Below are 21389 nucleotides of genomic sequence, written 5' to 3' on the forward strand. Positions count from 1 at the left end.
ATTTTTCTTCAGTCACATTGTTAGTGTATAGAAATGCAGCTGATTTCTGTGCATTGATTTTTATCCTGTCACATTGCTGAATTGCTGTATGAGTTCTAGTAATTGGGGGTGGAGTCTTTGCATTTTCCACATAAAGTATCATGTCATCTGTGAAGAGAGAGAGTTTGACTTCTTCTTTGCCAATTTGAATGACTTTTATTTCTTTTTGTTGTCTGATTGCTGAGGTTGGACTTCTAGTCCTATGTTGAACAATAATAGTGAGACTGGGCATCCCTATCATGTTCCTGACCTTAAGGGAAAAGCTCTCAATTTTTCCCCATTGAGAATGATATTCGCTGTGGGCTTTTCATAGATGGCTTTTATGATATTGAGGTATGTTCCCTCTACCCCTATACTTTGAAGAGTTTTAATCAGGGAAGGATACTGTATTTTGTAAAATGATTTTTCTGCATCAATCAAGAGAATCATATGGTTCTTGTCTCTTTTGTTAATGTGATCTATCATGTTGATTGACTTGCAAATATTGAACTACCCTTACATCCCGGGAATAAATCCCACCTGATCTTGGTGACTAATCCTTTTAATGTACTGTTGGATCCTGTTGGCTAGGATCTTGTTGAGTATTTTGGCATCCATGTTCATCAGGGATATTGACCTGTAATTCTCCTTTTTGATGGGGTCTTTGTCTGGTTTTGGGATCAGGGTAATGCTGGCCTCATAGAATGAGTTTGGAAGTTTTCCTTCTTTTTCTATTTTTTGAAACAACTTCAGTAGAACAGATATGATTTCTTCTTTGTGTTTGGTAGAATTCCCCTGGGAAGCCATCTGGCCCTGGGCTCTTGTTTTTTGGGAAGTTTTGATTACTGTTTCAATTTCCTTGCTGGTTATTGGTCTGTGCAATTTGTCTATTTCTTCTTGTTTTGGTCTTGGTGGTTTACAAGTGTCCAGGATTGCATCCATTTTTCAGATTGTCTAGTTTGTTGGCATATAGCTGCTGGTAATAAGTTCTAATAATTGTATTTCCTTGGTATTAGTCGTGATTTCTCCCCTTTCATTCATGATTTTATTAATTTTGGTCCTTTCCCTTTTCTTTTGGATATGTCTGGCCAGAGGTTTATAGGTCTTATTCATTCTTTCAAAGAACGAGCTTGTAGTTTCGTTGATCTGTTCTACTGTTCTTCTAGTTTCTATTTCATTGATTTATGCTCTAATATTTATTACTTCTCTTCTCCTGCTTGGTTTAGGCTTTATTTGCTCTTCTTTCTCCAGCTCCTTTACGTGAAAGGTTAACTTGTGCATTTGGGATTTTTCTAATTTTTTGAGAGAGGCTTGGATGGCTAAGTGTTTCCCCCTTAGGACCCTCTTTGCAGTACCCCATAGGTTTTGAACCAATGTGTTTTTATTTTCATTGGTTTGCATGAATTGTTTAAGTTCTTCTTTGATTTCCTGATTGACCCATTCATTCTTTAGCAGGATGCTCTTTAACCTCCAAGTGTTTGAGTTCCTTCCAAATTTCCTCTTGTGGTTGAGTTCCAGTTTCAAAGCATTGTGGCCTGAAAATATGCAGGGTATAATCTCAATCTTTTGGTATCAGTTGAGACCTGATATGTGACCCAGTATGTGGTCTATTCTGGAGAAAGTTCCATGTGTGCTTGAGAAGAATGAGTATTCTGTTGTTTTAGGATGGAATGTTCTGTATATATCTATGAAGTCCATCAAAGCTCTTGTTGCTTTGTTGATCTTCTGCTTAGATTTTCTGTCCATTGCTGTGAGTGGCATGTTGAGGTCTCCTACTATTAATGTATTATTATCAATATGTTTCTTTATTTTGGTTATTAATTAGTTTATGTAATTGGCTGCTCCCATGCTGGGGGCATGGATATTTATAATTGTTATATCTTCTTATTGGATAGACCCTTTAAGTATAATATAGTGTTCCTCTATGTCTCTTTTTATGGTCTTTGGCTTAAAATCTAATTTGTCTGATATGAGGATTGCTACCCCAGCTTCCTTTTGAGGTCCATTAGCATGGTAGATGGTTCGCCATTCCCTCACTTTCAATCTGGAGGTGTATCTAGGTTCAAAATGAGTCTCTTGTAGACAGCATATGGATGGGTCCTGCTTTTTTATCCATTCTGAAACCCTGTCTCTTTTCATGGGAGCATTTAGCCCATTTACATTCAGAGTAACTATTGAAAGATACGAATTTAGTGCCATTGTATTGCCTTTAAAGTCCCTATATCTGTAGATTGTTTCTGTTAATTTCTGGTCTGTGTTACTCTTGGGGTCTCTCTTGCTTACAGAATCCCCCTTAATATTTCTTGCAGGGCTGGTTTGGTGGTTATATTCTTTGTTTCTGCCTGTCCTGAAAGTTCTTTATCTCCCTATTCATTCTGAATGACAGCCTTGCTGGATAAAGTATTCTTGGCTGCATGTTCTTCTCATTTAGTATCCTGAATATGTCTTGCCAGCCCTTTCTGGCTTGCCAGGTCTCTGTGGATAGGTCTGATGGTATTCTGATATTCCTCCCTCCTAATGTAAGGAACCTCCTTTCCCTAGCTATTCTCAGGATAGATTCTTTGGATGTAAAATTTGAAAGCTCCACTATTATATGTCAGGGTGTTTTTCTATCTTTACTGATTTTGGGAGGGGTCCTCTCTGCCTCTTGGACATGAATGCTGTTCCCTTCCCCAGATTAGGGATATGCTTAAATATATCTTCTAGTCCTCTCTCTCTCTCTCTCCACCCCCTCAGGGATCCCAATAATTCTGACATTGGAACATTTTATGGCATCATTAATCTCTCTAAGTTTATTTTCATGGGCTACTAGCTGCCTACCTCTGTTTTCCTCAACTTCCTTCCTTTCCATCAGCTTATCTTCTAAATAACTAATTCTCTCTTCTGCCTCATTTAACCTGGCTGTTAGAGTATCCAGTTTAGACTGCATCTCATTCATAGCATTTGTAAGTTTGGCCTGACCTCATTTCTGCCCTTGGACTTCTATATTGTCACTAATGCTTTTTTCAAGCCTAGCTTTTGATTTTATGATTGCTATCCTGAATTCTACCTCTGACATCTTGGTTATATCCATATCCATTTGTTCTGTGGCAGAGGACATTGTCTCTGTTTCTTTTCTTTATTGAGAGTTCCTCCTCCTAGTCATTCTGTTGAGGGATGGTTGAGTGAATGAACAGAGTCCAAATTATCAACCCCAACGCAAGCAAAATGCACCCTAGATAACATCCAACATGGTCGGAAGCTACCACAGATATGCAACCGAAGCCCAGATGATCTAAAACAATAAAAAATGGGGGGTTGGGGAGAGAGATTATAATCTCCCAGGGTGGACAAAACAAGGTGATCTGCCTGTTCCTGATTGATTTTTGGTCTGTGTGTTAGAAGACACTATATCCCAAAATTGCAAAGAGATCAGAACTTATATATTCATCAAGATAAAATTGAATAGAGTGAAAAACGGACTAGTATGTGGCATAAATCTATAAAATGTAAATGTGAAAAAAAATGAAAGTTAAAAAGTGACTTAAAAACATAAGTTGGGAAATAATTTATTTGAAAGGGAACAGGGTAAAAAAAAAAAAAAAAAAGAAGAAGAAAAGAAAGAAAGAAACAAACAACAACAACAAAAAAAACCATAAAATTTTAGCCTGAAGTATAAACGAGTCATGAGGGAACACCTGAAGCTCCCTATATTGCTTTCCCCTGGTGCTGGAGTTTTACAGTCCTGTGGGAAATAAGCTTATCCTTCACCTGTTCCTCCAGTCTGTCTTCTGGGGGAGGAGCCTGCTGCTGGGTTTCTCAGGCATCTTTGCCTTGTCAGGGGGATGAGCTTAATGTGAGCTGGTCGGCTGTGTGGCTTTTGTTCTCTGCTATCTTTCTACTTCTCTTTAGAGGATCAGAGAAAATATGGCTGTGCTGGAATCTTTGGCCCAGAACCGCAAAGTCTAGGTCCCCTTTCTTCAATAAACCCTCCAGGTCAAACCATCTCCACTTCTTTGTGTACCAAACTCTCCAGACTCGTGCTATTCTGCCCTCTGCAGCTCTCCTGGGTGGAGTTCCAGGGACCCACTAGCGTCTCTGTGCTTTGTGACTTTGCAATTGTCAGCGGCCATGGGCTCACATATGCAACATCTTCCACAGCTCCCAGGTCACGCTGGGTGCTGTCCCAGTGTCCTTTCAAGGGTCACACTGCCCTGAGAGCTGTTGCCCAATTGTGGGCATGGCCTCTTTGTGTGCCAAACTGCCAAATCCCTTGGTTCCCACCTACTGCACTTCTCCCGGGGGAGATACAGGGACTTGCAAGCATCTCTGTGCTTTGTGACTTTGCAATCGCTAGTAGCCATGAGCTCATATGTGCACCCTCTTCTGCAGCTCTTAGGTCACACTGGATGCTGCCCAGTGTCCTTTCATGGGGCACACCACTCTGAGAGCTGTTGCCCGTCATGGGTGCAATGGATTCATATCTCCCCTGGGATGTTAAACAGCCCACACCTTCTAGTCCTTTCAGGTTGGTCAGGGAGAGAATGGTCTCTCTACCAGCTGGGCTTGCAGTTTAAGGTGACTGGAGCTGAGAGTCCCTTCTGAGCTCACTGACCATAACCAGTCTCACTGCTCCACTGCTTGAGCACTCTATAAGTTCAGGCTCCCCCTTTCTTTCTGAGTCTCCTGGAATCCTGAGACCACAATGATCCACCTAGAATTCTGCCCTATTCATCCCCTGTGCCATTTTCAGAAAGGAGTGTCTCTCACTGGAGCAGATTTCCACGGGTCCTGATATTTTGCTCCAGTGTTATATTTCTTTCTAGTGGCTGGCTTATGGAGGCTCCCTCCCCCTTCCATTTATCTTCCAATATTCCCCCAAAGACTCAAGGTCCTGCACCTCCTACCTTGAAAAACGTAGTTGTTTTTCTGCTTGTAGAGATCCAGATAAATCTTCAGGTTGAATTTGTGTGTGTTCAGAATGGTTTAATAGATATTCAGCTAAATTCAAGGGACCAAATGAAACGAGGTCCCCTACTCTGCTGCCATATTGCCACCCACCCTCCTGCCCCCCAGACATCTTCTTTACATAACCATTATTTTCAGGAGCAGAAATACAACAGACTAACCTAACAAACAAACAAACAAAAAAACAAAACAAAACAAAACAAAAAAACAGTGACACAAACAAAATGACAAAACAGATGAATTCACCACAAAAGAAAAAAAACAGGAAGAAGTCATGGCCAGAGATTTAATCAATACAGATATGAGTAAGATGTCTGAACCAGAATTTAAAACAATACCATAAAGACACTAGCTGGGCTGAGAAAAGTATAGAAGACACTAGAGACTCCCTTGGTGCAGAGAAAAAAAAAACTAGTCAGGCCAAAATAAAAAATGCTAGGACCTAGATGCAAAACCAAATGGATGTAATGTCAGTGAGGATGGGTGAAGCAGAGAAACAAATCAGTGATATAGAAGATAAAATTATGGAAAACAAAGAAGCTGAAAAAAAGAGGGAAAGAAAGGAATTGGATAACAAATGTAGATTTAGAGAACTTGGCAACTCCTTAAAGCATAGTAACATTTGAGTCATAGGGGTCCTAGAAGAAGAGAAAGAAAAATGAGCAGAAGATTTATTGGAGCAAGTTACAACTGAAAACTTCCCTAATCTGGGGAAGGAAACTAACATAAAAATCCAAGAAACACAGAGAACTCCCATTAAATTCAACAAAAGGGGTGCCTGGATGGGGCACTCAGTTAAGCATCTGAATCTTGGTGTCAGCTCAAGTCATGATCTTGGTGTCATGAGATCAAGCTTCACAGTGGACTCCATGTTCAGCACAGAATCTCCTTGAGGTTCTCTCTCCCTATGTCCCTCCCACTCATGCTCTCTCTGAAATAACTAAATAAATATATTTTTTTTAAAATTCAACAAAAGCTGGCTATCACCAAGAAATGCCATAGTCAAGTTCAGAAAATACATAGACAAGGAAGGAATCCTGAGAGCAGCAAGGGAAAAAAAGTCCTTAAACTAGAAGGAAAGACAGATCAGGATCACAGCACATCTGTCCACAGAAACATGGCAGGCCAGAGACGGTGGCAGGATATATTGAACATACTGAGTGAGAAAAATATGCAGCACAGAATACTTTATCCAGCAAGGCTGTCATTCAGAATAGGAGAGATAAAGAGTTTTCCAAAAAAAACCAAGGGAGTTTGTGACCACTTAACCAGCCCTGCAAGAAATATTAAAGGGGACTCTTTGGGGGGGGTGGGGAAGGCAAAAGCAACAAAGACTAGAAAGAAACAGAATACAATGGCACTAAATTCATATCTATGAATAATCACTCTGAATGTAAATGGACTAAATGCTCCAATTAAAAGACATAGGATATCAGTATGAATTAAAAAAAAAAAAAAGACCCATCTATATGCTGCCTACAAAAAAAACGCATTTTAGACATAAAGACATTGGCAGGTTGAAAGAAAGGGGATGGAGAACAATCTATCATGCTAATGGACATAAAAAGAAAGCCAGAGTAGCCATACTTATATCACGCAAATGAGATTTTAAAACAAAGACTATAACAAGAGATGAAGAAGGGAACTATATCATAATTAAGCAGTCTATCCATCAAGAAGATCTAATAATTGTAAATATTGCCCCAAATTTGGGAGCACCCAAAAATATAAATCATTTAAAATCAAACATAAGGAAACTCATTGGTAATAATACAATAATAGTAGGGAACTTTAACATCCTATTCATAGAAATGGACAGATCATCTAAGCAGAAAATCAACAAGGAAACAATGACTTTGAATGACATACTTGACTAGACAGACTTAACAAATATATTCGGAACATTTCATCCTAAAGCAATAAGATAACCACCTAGCCAGGCTTATCAAAAGAAAAGAAAAGGGAACGAAATAATTACAATCATGAATGAAAAAGGAGAGATCACAACCAACACCACAGAAATGCACAAATTAAAAGAGAATATTAAGAAAAATTATCTGCCAAAAAACTGGGCAATCTGGAAGAAATGGACAAATTCCTAGAAACTTACAAACTACCAAAACTAAAACAGGAAGAAATAGAAAATTTGAACAGACCCATAACCAGCAAAGAAATTGAATCAGCAATCAAACATCTCCCAACAAACAAAAGTCCTGGGCCAAATGGCTTCCCAGGAGAATTCTACAAGACTTTTAGAGTCACTACCTATTCTTCTCAAAATGTTCTAAAAAATAGAAATGGAAGGAAAATGTCCAAACTCTTCTACGAAGCCAGATTACCTTGATTCAAAAACCAGACAAAGACCCACTCCAAAGAAGAATTACAGGCCACAATCCCTGATGAACATGGATGCTGTAATTCTAAACAAGATGCTAGCAAATTGAATCCAACAGTACATTAAAAGAATTATTCACCACGATGAAGTGGGATTTATTCCTGGGCTGCAGGGCTGGTTCAATATTGCCAAATCAATCCATATGATAGACCACATTAATAAAAGAAAGGATAAGAAACATATAATCCTCTCAATAGATGCAGAAATGGCATTTGACAAAATACAGCATCCATTCTTGATAAAAACCCTCAACAAAGTATGTACAAATGAAACATACCTCAACATCATAAAAGCCATGTATGAAAGACCCACAACTACTATCATCCTCAGTGGGGAAAAACTGAGAGCTTTTCCTCTATGGTAGGAACAAAACAGGGATGTTCATTCTCATCATTACTATTTAACATAGTACTGTAGGTCTTAGCTTCACCAATCAGATAACAAAAAAAATTAAAAGGCATCCAGATCAGCAAGGAAGAAGTCAAATATTCACTATTTGCAGACAACATGATAGTCTATGTACAAAACCTGAAAGATTCCACAAAAAAATTTATAGAATACCTGAATTCAGCAAAATCACAGGATATAAAATCAATGTACAGAAATCTGTTGCATTTCTATACACCAATAATGAAGCAGCAGAAAAAAGAAATCAAGGAATCTATCCCATTTACAATTGCACCAAAAACAGTAAGATATCTAGGAATAAACCTAACCAAAGAGGTAAAAGTTCTATATGTTGAAAACTATAGAACGCTTGTGAAAGAAATTGAAGCTAACATGAAGAAATGGAAAGACATTCCATGCTCTTGGATTGGAAGAACAAAAATTGTTAAAATGTCTATACTACCCAAAGCAATCTACACATTTAATGGAATCCCTATTAAAATACATTTTTCACAGAACTAGAACAAACAATCCTAAAATTTGTATGGAACAACAAAAGACCCTGAATAGCCAAAGCAATCCTGAAAAAAAAAAAAAAAAAAAAAAAACGAGGTATCACAATTCTGGACTTCAAGCTATATTACAAATTTGTAGTGATCAAGACAGTATGGTATTGGCACAAAAACAGACCCAAAGATCAATGGAACAGAATAGGGAACCAGGACATGGACCCACAATTCTATGGTCAACTAATCTTTGACAAAGCAGGAAAGAATATCCAATGGAAAAAGACAGTCTCTTCAACAAACAATGTTGGGAAAACTGGACAGCAAAATTCAGAAGAATGAAACTGGACCACTTCATTACACCATACACAAAAACAAATTCAAAATGGATGAAAGACCTAAATGTGAGACAGAAAACCATCAAAATCCTAGAGGAGAACACAGGCAGCCACCTCTTTGACCTTGGCCATAGCAACTTATTGCTAGACACATCACTGGAGGCAAAGGAAACAAAATCAAAAATGAGCGATTGGGACTTCATCAAGATAAAAAGCTTCTGCACAGAGAAGGAAACAATCAACTAAACTAAAAGGCAGCCTGTGGAATAAGAGAAGATATTTGCAAATGACATATCTGATAAAGGCTTAGTATCCAAAATCTATTAAGAACTTATCAAACCAACACCCCAAAAAACAAATAATCCAGTTAAGAACTGGGCAGAAGACATCAATAAATGTTTTTCCAAAGAAGACATTCAGATGGCTAACAGACACATGCAAAGTGCTCAACATCACTCCTCATCAGGAAATACAAATCAAAACTACAATGAGATACCACCTCACACCTGTCAGAATGACTAAAATCAACAACACAGGGAACAACAGATGTTGGTGAGGATGCACAGAAAGGGGAACACTTTTGCACTGTTGGTAGGAATGCAGACTGGTGCAGCCACACTGGAAACAGTATGGAGGTTCCTCAAAAAGTTAAAAATAGAAATACCCTACAATCCAGAAATTACACTACTAGATACTTACCCAAAGGATACAAAAATACAGATTTGAAGGAGTACATGAACCCTGATGTTTATAGGAACATTTTCAATAATAGCCAAACTATGGGGGTGCCTGGGTGGCTCAGTCATTTAAACATTTGCTTTCAGCTCAGGTCATGATCTCCAGGTCCTGGAATTGAGCCCTGCCTTGGGCTCCCTGCTCAGCAGGGAGTCTGCTTCTCTCTGTCCCTCCTCCTTGCTCATTCTCTCTCTCTCACACACACATAAATAAATAAATAAATAAATAAATAAATAAATAAATAAATAAAAATAAAATCTTTAAAAATAATAATAATAATAGCCAAACTATGGAAAAAAACCTAAATGCCCATCAACTGATGAATGTGATATAAAATAAAGATGTGGTATCTATATACAATGGAATATTACTCAGTCGTCAAAAAGATTGAAATCTTGCCATTTACAATGATGTAGATGGAGCTCTAGCTTATGCTAGGCAGAATAAGTCAGCCAGAGAAAGACAAATGCCATATGATTTCATATGTGGAATTTAGGAAACAAAACAAATGAACATATCAGAATGGAAAAAAAAGGGGGGGGAAGCAAACCAGAAGAAACTTTTAATGATAGAGAAAAAACTGAGGGTTGATGGAGGGATGGGCTAAATGGGTGATTGGTGTTGAGAAGGGCACTTGTTATGATGAGCAGTGGGTGTTACATGTAAGTGATGAATCCTTAAATTCTACTCCTGAAACCAGTATTATACTCCATGTTAAATAACTAGAATTTAAATACAAATTTGGAAGGAAAAATATACTACTATAAAGAGAATCTGTGAACTTTGAATTTTTTCTTTTAGGATTGTCTTTGCAAGTATAGAAATACAAATTATTTTTGTGTATTGATTTTATATCTTGCAACTTTGCTGAATTTACTTATTAACTGTAACAACTCACCAAAATCTGATCAGATTCACTAACCCTTGTACTTGGATATTTGGGAGACTGACTCCTCCCAAGAATGTACTCATGCCCTCAGACCTGGCTAAACAGGATAGCCTGGGCCATCCTCTGCCTCAGTGAGGTTCTTGCAGAATGCATCATTACCTCCAGGTCCTTGGCTCTGACATGAGCCATGGAATCATGTGTGACATTGACCTGAATGTCCTACCAATATAAACTACTTCTGCTCTTCTCTTTATTGCATTCAATTTTACCAGTGGTCTTTAGAATGGGGTACAAATACCTAGGTAGTTCTCCAGATGATTCATTTAGATTTGGGAAGAAACTATTAATGGTTCTGTTTCTATTTATTTTTACCTGGAAAGAAAGTGATTAAATTTTGCTAGTATTAAATCTATGGCTTAGTCTATATTAGATCATTGTCAGGACTCCTGGGTGGCTCAGTTGGTTAAGCGACTGCCTTTGGCTCAGATCATGATCCTGGAGTCCCGGGATCGAGTCCCACATCGGGCTCCCTGCTCAGCAGGGAGTCTGCTTCTCCCTCTGACCCTCCTCCCTCTCATGCTCTCTGTCTCTCATTCTCTCTCTCGCAAATAAATAAAATCTTAAAAAAAAAAAAAAAGATCATTGTCAGTTACAGTGTGAGGAGTGTGAGGGGAGGGGAGGCTCTGCAATGTGAAAGGATCAGCCATATGACCACACTCATGAAGGCCCACTGCATCACCAAATACTGTAGTGTGTGTTCAATCGTGTGTATACAAATGATACAATCTCTTTTTAAACAAACTAGCCCTCCCCAAAATGGAAACATATCTTATAACAGTTACTGCAAAATGTCAGTTAAAAAATAATATGCAAAATCAAGGCAACCAATTTTTTTTCACATCTATTTTTCTCCTTCAAATATGAGCTCTTTGTCAACAAAAAATACCCAATAAAAAAATGAAAACAGTGGCAAAGTAATCAGATCTGGCATGAAGCAGGGAGAATAAATTAGAAATTGTTATAATATGAAATATTAAATTATGTACATTTTTGTTGGTGATCAACCTCTCTGTACACTGTGGCTAGGATGTTAGCTAGTAATATTGGTACATGTATACATATTTACAAAAAAGAAGTACGTATGTATTTGGAAATATTGAGGTTTTTTCAATACTTCACTCAATAGAGTGAATGATCAAAGAAATTTGAAAATTACTAATTTTGAAAATAATCTGTTGGCCTATTCCAAGAGTTCTGCTGTAATTCCTGATAAAAAGCAAAATTTGGTTTAGTAGCACATTACTTTTCATCACTCCTTGCCACTTCTCCCCCATCCCTTCTCCATTGTTGAGTAGAGTAAGTCAGGCTAATTGCTTATTGGTCATCGTTGTGATGTGAAGTCCCCACATGCCTAAATAGAGAAAAGTTCATCACAAATGTTCTGTGATTTATAATCAGAACATATCACACACCATTTACCCAACCAGGGGGCTAAAGAAAATCCCACAGTGCTATCACTTGTTCCCCTCTCTCTTCACTGGGATTCTTTTTCAGTTTTTAATAAAATTTGAGGTTCAAAATTTACAGAAAAGATGTGAAGATAGACCGAGTTCCCACATACTTCACATCCAATTTCCCTATTATTAATGTCTTAAGTTAGTATGGTACATTTTTTATAACTAGTGAACCAACATCAACATGTTATTAGTAACTAAAGTCCATAATTTATTCAAATTTCCTTAGTTTTCATCAAATGCTATTTTTCTGCTCAAGGGCCCCATCCAGGATACCACATTATATTCAGTTATCATGTCCCCTTGGGCTCTTCTCAGCTGCGGCAGTTTCTTAGATTTTCCTTGTTTTGGATGATCTTGACAATTTTGAGGAGTACTGGTCAGGTATTTAGTAGACTGTCCTTTCATTGAGATTTTCCCCATGATTAGACTGAGGTTATAGGTTTTTAGGAGAAAGGCCACAGAGATAAAGTGCCTTTCTTATCACATACAAAGGTACATACTACCAACATGAAATACTATTCCTGCTGATTTTGGTCACCTGGATAATGTAGTTTCATCAGATTTCTCCACTACACAGTTATTCTTTTTTCCCCTTTCTATAATGTACTCTTTGGAAGGAAGTTATGTGATGCACACAGCCCTTATTTTCAGGGTCAAGAGTTATGCTTCCCTTCTTTGATGCTGGAGTATCTACATAAATCATCTGGAATTCTTCTGCATGGAGATCTATTGTCTCCCATTTATTTATTATGTCATTTATTTATATCAGTATGGACACATGGAAATTTATTTTATACTTTGAGTATCCAATATTCCCTTATTTATTTTCATGCTCAATTTGTTCTAGTTTTACTCAGTAGGAGCTCTTATCAGTTGTCATCAGCATGCCTTTGACATATTACCATTGCTGGAGTAATTTAACAATTGTTTTTATTACGCTTCTGCCATGATGAAGTAATTGTCTCAACATTAGGTAGCAAGAACATATGTTTCTTTCAAAACTGTGAGTTTTAATTTTTTTCTGCAAGCAGTGATAGCTTGCAGACTTCACAGCTATGAATCATCCAATAACAGGTGTATGCAAAGAGCAATGTTGTTTTTTAATGGTATTAAAAATCATTCAGAAATGAATCTTTCCTCTCATTCAGGCTGGAAGTCCAAACCAATATGAGAATGTCCTATGCATAGGGATGCCTAAGGAACAGAGAGCCATCCTTGCAATATTAAGGTTTTTCTGATGGCACCTCCATTGAAGCAAATTTCCAAGCCACTGGATTTCTGGAAACTCAGTAATTTTGCTGCCTTGACAAAGGGAGAAAGGGGATACTGGTAAATCACACACCCTGCCCCCAGAACCACAAACAATTACTAAACATAAATAGTGGCTTAGATTGGGTTAGGGGCTTTTCCTTGACCTGTGAGAATGGGAATAGGGAATAGGCTGAGCAGGATAATGAGAAGCTCAGTCTTATATTGAAATATTTCTTCTTTCAAGACTACTCTGAAGTAAAGGGGGAAGTTCACAATGACTTCCAGTTTGAAAGCCTCCCTTTCATTCAGGTAATTGTTCAAAACAATATTCACTGACCACCCACTTCATGCCAGGCATGGGGTTATGCCAGAGGCATATGAGAATGTAGAGAATTCAGCCCATCCTCAAGAGTCTGCCACAATGCTCCTTAAATGTGAGGTAACCAACATGTTTTTTGTAAATTGAATGAATGAATAGGAACATGCACATATGACTGAATAAATAAGAGAAGGAAAAACATGATGTGGGAGATAGACCTGCTTTACTAGTTGATATACCCTATGACAATACATTTGAGTTGATTTTTGTACAGGATGTGACATAAGGATCCAGTTTGACTCTTCTACATGTGGATATCCAGTTTTTTAAATATCATATATTGAAGTGTCTATTCTTTCTCCATTATGTGTTCTTGGCACCCTTGCTGTAGATCAGTTGTTCGTAGATACATAGATTTATTTCTGGGCTCTCTATTCTATTCCATTAGTCTATATGTCTGTCTTTCTGCTGATACTATACTGTTTTGATTATTGTAGCTTTGGGATATATTTTGAAACCAGGAAGTGAATACTTCCAGCTTTGTTCTTGCTAAAGATTGCTTTAGCTATCTGAGGTCTTCTGTTGTTGCTTTATATTTTAAGAATACTTTTTCTATTTCTGTAAGGAATGCCATTAGAATTTTTTATTATGTTATTTTAGTCACCCTACAGTACATCATTAGTTTTTGATGTAGTGTTCCATGATTCATTGTTTCCGTATAACACCCAGTGCTCCATGCAATACGTGCCCTCCTTAATAACCATCACTGGCTAACCCATCCCCACAACCCCCTCCCCTCTAAAACCCTTAGTTTGTTTCCCAGAGTCCATAGTCTCTCATGGTTCATCTCCCCCTCTGATTCCCCCCTCTTCATTTTTCCCTTCCTTCTCCTAATGTCCTCCATGCTATTCCTTATGTTCCACAAATAAGTGAACCCATATAATAATTGACTTTCTCTGCTTGACTTATTTCACTTAGCATAATCTCCTCCAGTTCCAACCATGTTGATGGAAAAGTTGGGTATTCATCCTTTCTGATGGCTGAGTAATATTCCATTGTATATATGGACCACATCTTCTTTATCCATTCATCTGCTGAAGGGCATCTTGGCTCTTTCCATAGTTTGGCTATTGTGGACATTGCTGCTATGAAAATTGGGGTGCATGTGCCCCTTCTTTTCACTACATCTGTATCTTTGGGGTAAATACTGAGTAGTGCAATTGCTGGGTCATAGGGTAGCCCTATTTTTAACGTCTTGAGGAAACTTCACACTGTTTTCCAAAGTGGCTGTACGAACTTGCATTCCCACCAACAGTGTAAGAGGGTTCCCCTTTCTCCACAACCTCTCCGACCTTTGTTGTTTCTTGCCTTGTCAATTTTTGCCATTCTAACTGGTGTAAGGTGGTATCTCAATGTGGTTTTGATTTGAATTTCCCTGATGGCTAATGTTCATGTGTCTGTTAGCCATTTGTATGTCTTCTTCAGAGAAGTGTCTGTTCATGTCTTCTGCCCATTTTTTGACTTGATTATTTGTTTTTTGGGTGTTGAGTTTGAGAAGTTCTTTATAGATCTTGGATACCAGCCCTTTATCTGTAGTGTCATTTGCAAATATCTTCTCCCATTCTGTGGGTTGCCTCTCTGTTTTGTTGACCATTTCCTTTGCTGTGCAGAAGCTTTTTATCTTGATGAAGCCATTAGAATTTTGATAGGGGTTGCATCAAATCTGTAGATCACTGTGGGTAATATGGACATTTTAACAATATTAATTCTTTCAGTCCATTAACATGGATGTCTTTCCATTTACCTGTGTCTCCTTTAATGTTCATTACTTTTTTATACTTTTCATTGTGTAGATCCTTCATCTCTTTGGTTAAGTTTGTTTCTAAGTATTTTATTCTTTTTGTTGCCAAGGTGAATGGGATTGCTTGCTTAATTGCCTTTTTGAATAGTTCATTGTTTGTGTGTAGAAATGTGACTGCTTTTTGTATGTTGGTTTTGTATCCTGCACCTTTACTGAATTAACTTATTAGTTCTAATTATGTGTGTGCATGTGTGTGTGTAGCCTGTAAGGTATTCTGCATATATGATCATGTCATCTGCAAACAGAGATCATTTTACTTCTTTCTTTCCAATGTCAGTGATGTTTATTTATTTTTCTTATCTAATTGCTCTAGCTAAAATTTCCAGTACTATGTTTAATAGAAGAGGTGAAAGTGGCACCCTTGCCTTATACTGGCTTTTAGAGGAGTTTTCAGTTTTTCCCCTTTGATTATGATGGAGCTTTTCATAGATAACCTTTATTGTGTTGAAGTAAGTTCATTCTATACCTATTTTGTCAAGTTTTTAAAATCATGAATGGATGTTGAGTTTTGTCAAATATTTTTTCTCTATTATGATGACCATATTTTTTTTCTTTCATTTTACTAATGTGGTGTATTACATTGATTAATTTGCTTATGTTGAACCATCCTTGCATTCCAAGCATTAATACATTTTGGTCATGGGTATGATCCTTTTAATGTGCTATTGCATTCTGTTGGCTAGTATTTTGTTTAGGATTTTTGCATCTATACTCATCAGAGATATTGGCTTGTAGTTTTCTTTTATTGCAGCTCTTTTGCCTGGTTTTGGTATCAGGATGATGCTGGCCTCAAAAAGATTATTTTATAAATGTTCCTTCTATTTTTCTTGTAGAGTTTAAGAACATTGTTAGTAATCACTGAATGTTTGGTAGAATTCATTCATGAAGTCATCTGGTCCTGGGCTTTTCTTTGTTGGGAAGTTTTTAATGATTGATTAAATCTCCTTATTTGTTAGTTGTCTATTCACGATTTCTAATACTTCTTAATTTGATTTTTTAGACTATATGTTTCTAGGAATTTATCCATTTCTTCTGTGTTGTCCAATTTTTTGGCATATAATTGTTCATAATAGTCTCCTATGATTTTTTTTTTCTGAGACATCCATTGCAATGTCCCTCTTTCATTCCTGATTTTACTTATTTGAGTCTTCTCTTTTTCTCTTAGTCCAGCTAAGGGTTTGTCTGTTTTGTTGATCTTTTCATAAAACAGTTTTACTTTTTTTTTTCTATTCTCTACTCGATGTATTTCCTTTTTTTTTTTTTTTAAGATTTTATTTATTTATCTGACAGGGAGAGAGAGCACAAGCAGGGGGAACAGCAGGCAGAGGGTGAGGGAGAAGCAGGCTCCCCACCAAGCAGGGAGCTTGATGTGGGGCTCAATCCCAGCACCTTGGGATCATGACCTGAGCCAAAGGCAGACACTTAACTGACTGAGCCACCCACGTGGCCCTACTCGATATATTTCTGCTCTAATCTTCACCTTATTCTTCCTTTTGTTAACTTTGTGCTTAGTTTTATTTTCCTCTAGTTCGTTGAGGTGTAAAGTTATGTTTTATTTGAGACATTTCTTCTTTCTTAATGTAGGCATTCCACACTATAAACTTCCCTTTTAGTATACTTTGTTGTACCCCATAGTTTTTGCATGTTGTGTTATCATTTTCATCTGTCTTGACATATTTTTAAATTTTCCTCTTGATTTCATTTTTGACTCAATTGTTTTTCAAATGATATTGTTTAGTTTCCACATATTTGTGAATTCTTCTGTTTTCTTAAAGTTATTGATTTCTAATTCCATGACATTGTGGTCAGAAACACTTGGAATGATTTTGATTTTCTTAAATGTGTTAAGACTTGTCTTGTTGCCTAATATGTGATCTATCATGGAGAATGTTCCATGTGTACTCGAGAATAATGAGTATTTTGCCGCTGTGTGGAAAATTTTGTGTATGTCTGTTGTGTCCATTTGAACTATAGTGATGTTCAAACCTGTTTTCTTATTGATTTTCTGTCTGAATGTTCTATAATCACTGGAAGTATGGTATTGAACTTTCCTATTATTATTATATTTCTGTCAATTTCTCCCTTCAGGTCTGTCAATATTTGTTTTACATTTGTAGGTGCTCTGATATTGACTGTGTATACACTTATAATTTTTATATCTTCCTGTTGAATTGACTCTTTTTTGTGTATATGATATCCTTATTTGGCTCTAAAGACAATTTCAACATAGACTATTTTGTCTGATATAAGTATAGCCAGCCCTGGTTTTTTGTTGTTGTTGTTGTTTTTGTTTGTTTGTTTGTTTGTTTTGGTTATCATTTGCATGGCATATCATTTTCCATCCCTTAACTTTCAACCTATGTATGTCCTTAAGTCTAAAGTGAGTCTCCAAAAGCTATCTTGAGGAAAAACAAAGTTGGATGCATTTTACTCCTGATTTCAAACTATTAAAAAGCTATAATAATCAAACAGTATGATACTGGCATAAAAACAGACATGTAGATACATGGAACAAAATAGCCCAGAAATAAATCCCCACATATTTGATGAATTATTTTATGACAAAGGACAAAAATATGCAAAAAGGGAACAAGTCTCTTCAATGAATGGAGTTAGGAAAAATTAACAGCTACATGCAAAAGAATGAAACCAGACCACTATCTTACACCATACACAGAAACTAACTCAAAGTGAATTGCAGACTTGAATGTGACCATGAAACCATGAAACTCCTAGAAGAAAGTATAAGCATTAATATCTTTGACAAGGGTCTTGGCACTGATTTTTTGGGCTTGACACCAATACAAAAACAACAAAAGCAAAAATAAACAAGTGGGACCACATCAAACTAAAACACTTATACACAGCAAAGGAAACCATCAACAAAATGGAAAAGCAACCTAATGAATGGGATAAAATATTTGTAAACCGTCTATCTGATAAAGGGTTAATATCCAAAATATAAAGAACTCATACAACTGAATAGCAAAAAAAAAAAAAAAAAAAAAAAAAATCCAATTTGAAAGATCTGAATTGATGTTTTTCCAAAGAAGACATACAGATGGCTAACATGTATATGAAAAGATGCTCAACATCACTAATCATCAGGGAAATGCAAATAAGAACCACTATGAGATATCACCTCACACCTGTTAGAATGGCTATTACTAAAAAGACAAGAAATTTTTTTATAAGGTTAGGCAGAAAGAGGAACTCTTGTACTTTGATGGTGGGAATGTAAATTGGTGCAGCTTCTATGAAAAACAGTATGGAGGTCCCTCAAAAACTTACAAATAGAACTATCATATGATTCAGCAATTCAACTTCTGGGTATTTATTCAAAGAAAGTAAAGCATTAACTCAAAAATATATTAGCAGTCCTATGTTTATTCAGCATTATTTACTAATGAAGATATGAAAACAACCCAAGTGTCCGTTGATGAATGAGGGGTTAAAGAAAATGTGAGATATATATACATAGTAATATTAATATATAAAAATAACAATAATATATAAATTATTTAGCCATAAAAAAGAATGAAATATTGCCATTTGTAACAACATGGATGATCCTTGAGGGTATTATGCTAAGTGAAATAAGTCAGACAGAGAAAGACAAATACTGTATGATCTATTTATGTGAAATCTTAAAAAAAAATTTTTAAAAACCAGCAAGCTCATATATACAGAGAATGGATTGGGGTTGCTAGAGGTAGGAGGTGGGGGATGGGTGAAATCGATGAAGGGAGTCAAAAGGTACAAGCAATCACTTATAAAATAAATAAGTCATGGTGACTTAGTGATAATAGTTAATAATTATCACATAGTGATTGATAATAGTTAATAATACTATCGTACATATTTGAAAGTTTCTAAGAGAGTAAATCTTAAAAGTTCTTATCACCAAAAAATTCTTTATGTATCATGACAGATGTTAACTAGACTTATTGTAATGATTATTTCAAAATATATACAAATATCAAATCATTGTGTCATACACGTGAAAAATAAACTTTTGGTTTTATGATGCAAACTAGCAAAAAGCAAAAATTAAAAAAAAAAACATATTTGATTTGATTCTGGTGTTGTTTGGTTCTGACTTTAGAATAATACATATTTGTTAAAGGAAACTAAAAATGTAGAAGAAAGAAAAAAAAACAATTTAATATCAACTATGGTCCCAAACCAATGGTAACTCTTGCTGCCTCTTTGTTTCTGTATCTTGTCAAATTTTTCTGCAGATATATTTGTTTGTGCATGGAAGGGTGGGAGTTATAAACTGAGATTATAACTTATACTGTGTCATATAAACATTTTTTTCTTCAATATTATATAATGACCATTTCTCTAGCTCATTAACATTTTTCTCTAACATTTTTAAAGACTATATAGTATCATAAAGCATGTATATACTATAATTTGTATTTTTATATAATTTTTCTTATATATATTTTCTTACTTTTATATAAATTTTATTTTCTTTCTTTAACATCTTTATAAGTAAATATATATAACATATAACAACATAATATCCATCTTTATAGGTAAATTTTGACATGTCCATGATTTCCTTTAAAAATCCTATAAGAGGGTGCCTGAGTGGCTCAGTTGTTAAGCATCTGCCTTCGGCTCAGGTCATGATCCCAGGGTCCTGAGATCGAGTCCTACATTGGGCTCCCTGCTCAGCGGGAAGCCTGCTTCTCCCTCTCCCACTCCCGCTGCTTGTGTTCCTGCTCTCGCTATCTCTGTCTCTGACAAATAAATAAATAAAATCTTTAAAATAAATAAATAAATAAATAAATAAATAAATAAATAAATAAATAAAAATCCTATAAGAAATTGATGTGCCTGGGTGGCTCAGTTGGTTAAGCACTGATTCTTGGTTTTGGCTCAGGTCATGATCTCAGAGTCATGAGATCCAGCCCTATGTTGGGCTCTGTGCTCAGTGTGGAGTCTGCTTGAGATTCTCTCTCCCTCTCCCTCTTTCGCTCTCACTAATGCTCGCTTTCTCTCCCTCTCTCTCAAATAAATAAATAAATCTTTAAAAATCCTATGAGAAATTTTAATTACAAAATATAAAAATAAATTTTTAAAAAATAAATTGAGTCTCTTGGGTGGGGATTGAGTAAGGGAATCAAAATGTACAAACTCCTGATTATAAAATAAGTCATGGGGATATAATGTATAACATGGTGGTCACTGTTAACAATATTGTGTTGCATATTTAAAAGTTCCTGAGGGAATACATCTTAAAAGACTTCATCCAAGGAATAACTTCTTGTAACTATGTGTGATGATGGGTGTTAACTAAAGTTATTGTGGCGATCATTTTGCAATATATACAAATATGAAATCATGTTGTACGCCTGAAACATAGTATGTTGTGTCAATTCTACCTCAGTAAACTGGATGAATGAAGAGACAAACAAGGAAACACACAAGAAAATAAGTAAGTAAATAAATAAGTAGAGTGTCTCTTGTAGACATTGTATGGGTAGAGCCTTTATTTTTAGTCCATTGAGCCACTCTATGCCTTTTGATTGGGGAGTTTAGTCCATTTACATTTAAAGTAATTATTGATAGATGAGAGCTTATTATTGCAGAATTGTTAATTGTTTTCTATCTGTTATGCAGTTGTTTTGTCCTCTTTTGCTATCTTTATATTTGATGGGATTATTTGGTAGTGATTTACTTTGATTCTTTTCCATCTTTTGTATAGCTACTATGTTTTCTTTTTATTTGTCATTACCTTGTGGTTTGAACAAAATATCATGTAATTATAAGCATCTATTTTAAGTTAATAACTGAATTTTAATCACATACAAAAAAACTCTACACTTCTCTGCCCCACATACACACACACACACACTCTATGCTCTTGTATTCAGTGTTTGCTTCTTTTTTTATTGTGTATACACTAACAAGTTTTTGTCTTTTAACTTTTACATTAGAATTAAAACTAATTTATGCACCACCATTACTTTGTTACATTACTCTGTACTTGCCTATATATAGCTATCATTACCAGTGAGACATGTTTTCATGTTTCTGTAGCATGCGTTTGTTTCAATTTGAAGAACTCCCTTCAGCATATCTTGAGGATAGGTCTCATGGTAATGAACTCCCTTGGTTTTTATTTGTCTGGGCCATTAGCTTTCCTTCATTTCTAAATAAGAAGTTTAAGAGATAGTTTTGCTAAGTACAGTATTTTTGATTGGGAGGGATT

The sequence above is a fragment of the Phoca vitulina genome, unplaced genomic scaffold (assembly GCF_004348235.1).
Source record: "Phoca vitulina isolate PV1807 unplaced genomic scaffold, GSC_HSeal_1.0 scaffold1, whole genome shotgun sequence".
NCBI lineage: Eukaryota > Metazoa > Chordata > Mammalia > Carnivora > Phocidae > Phoca > Phoca vitulina.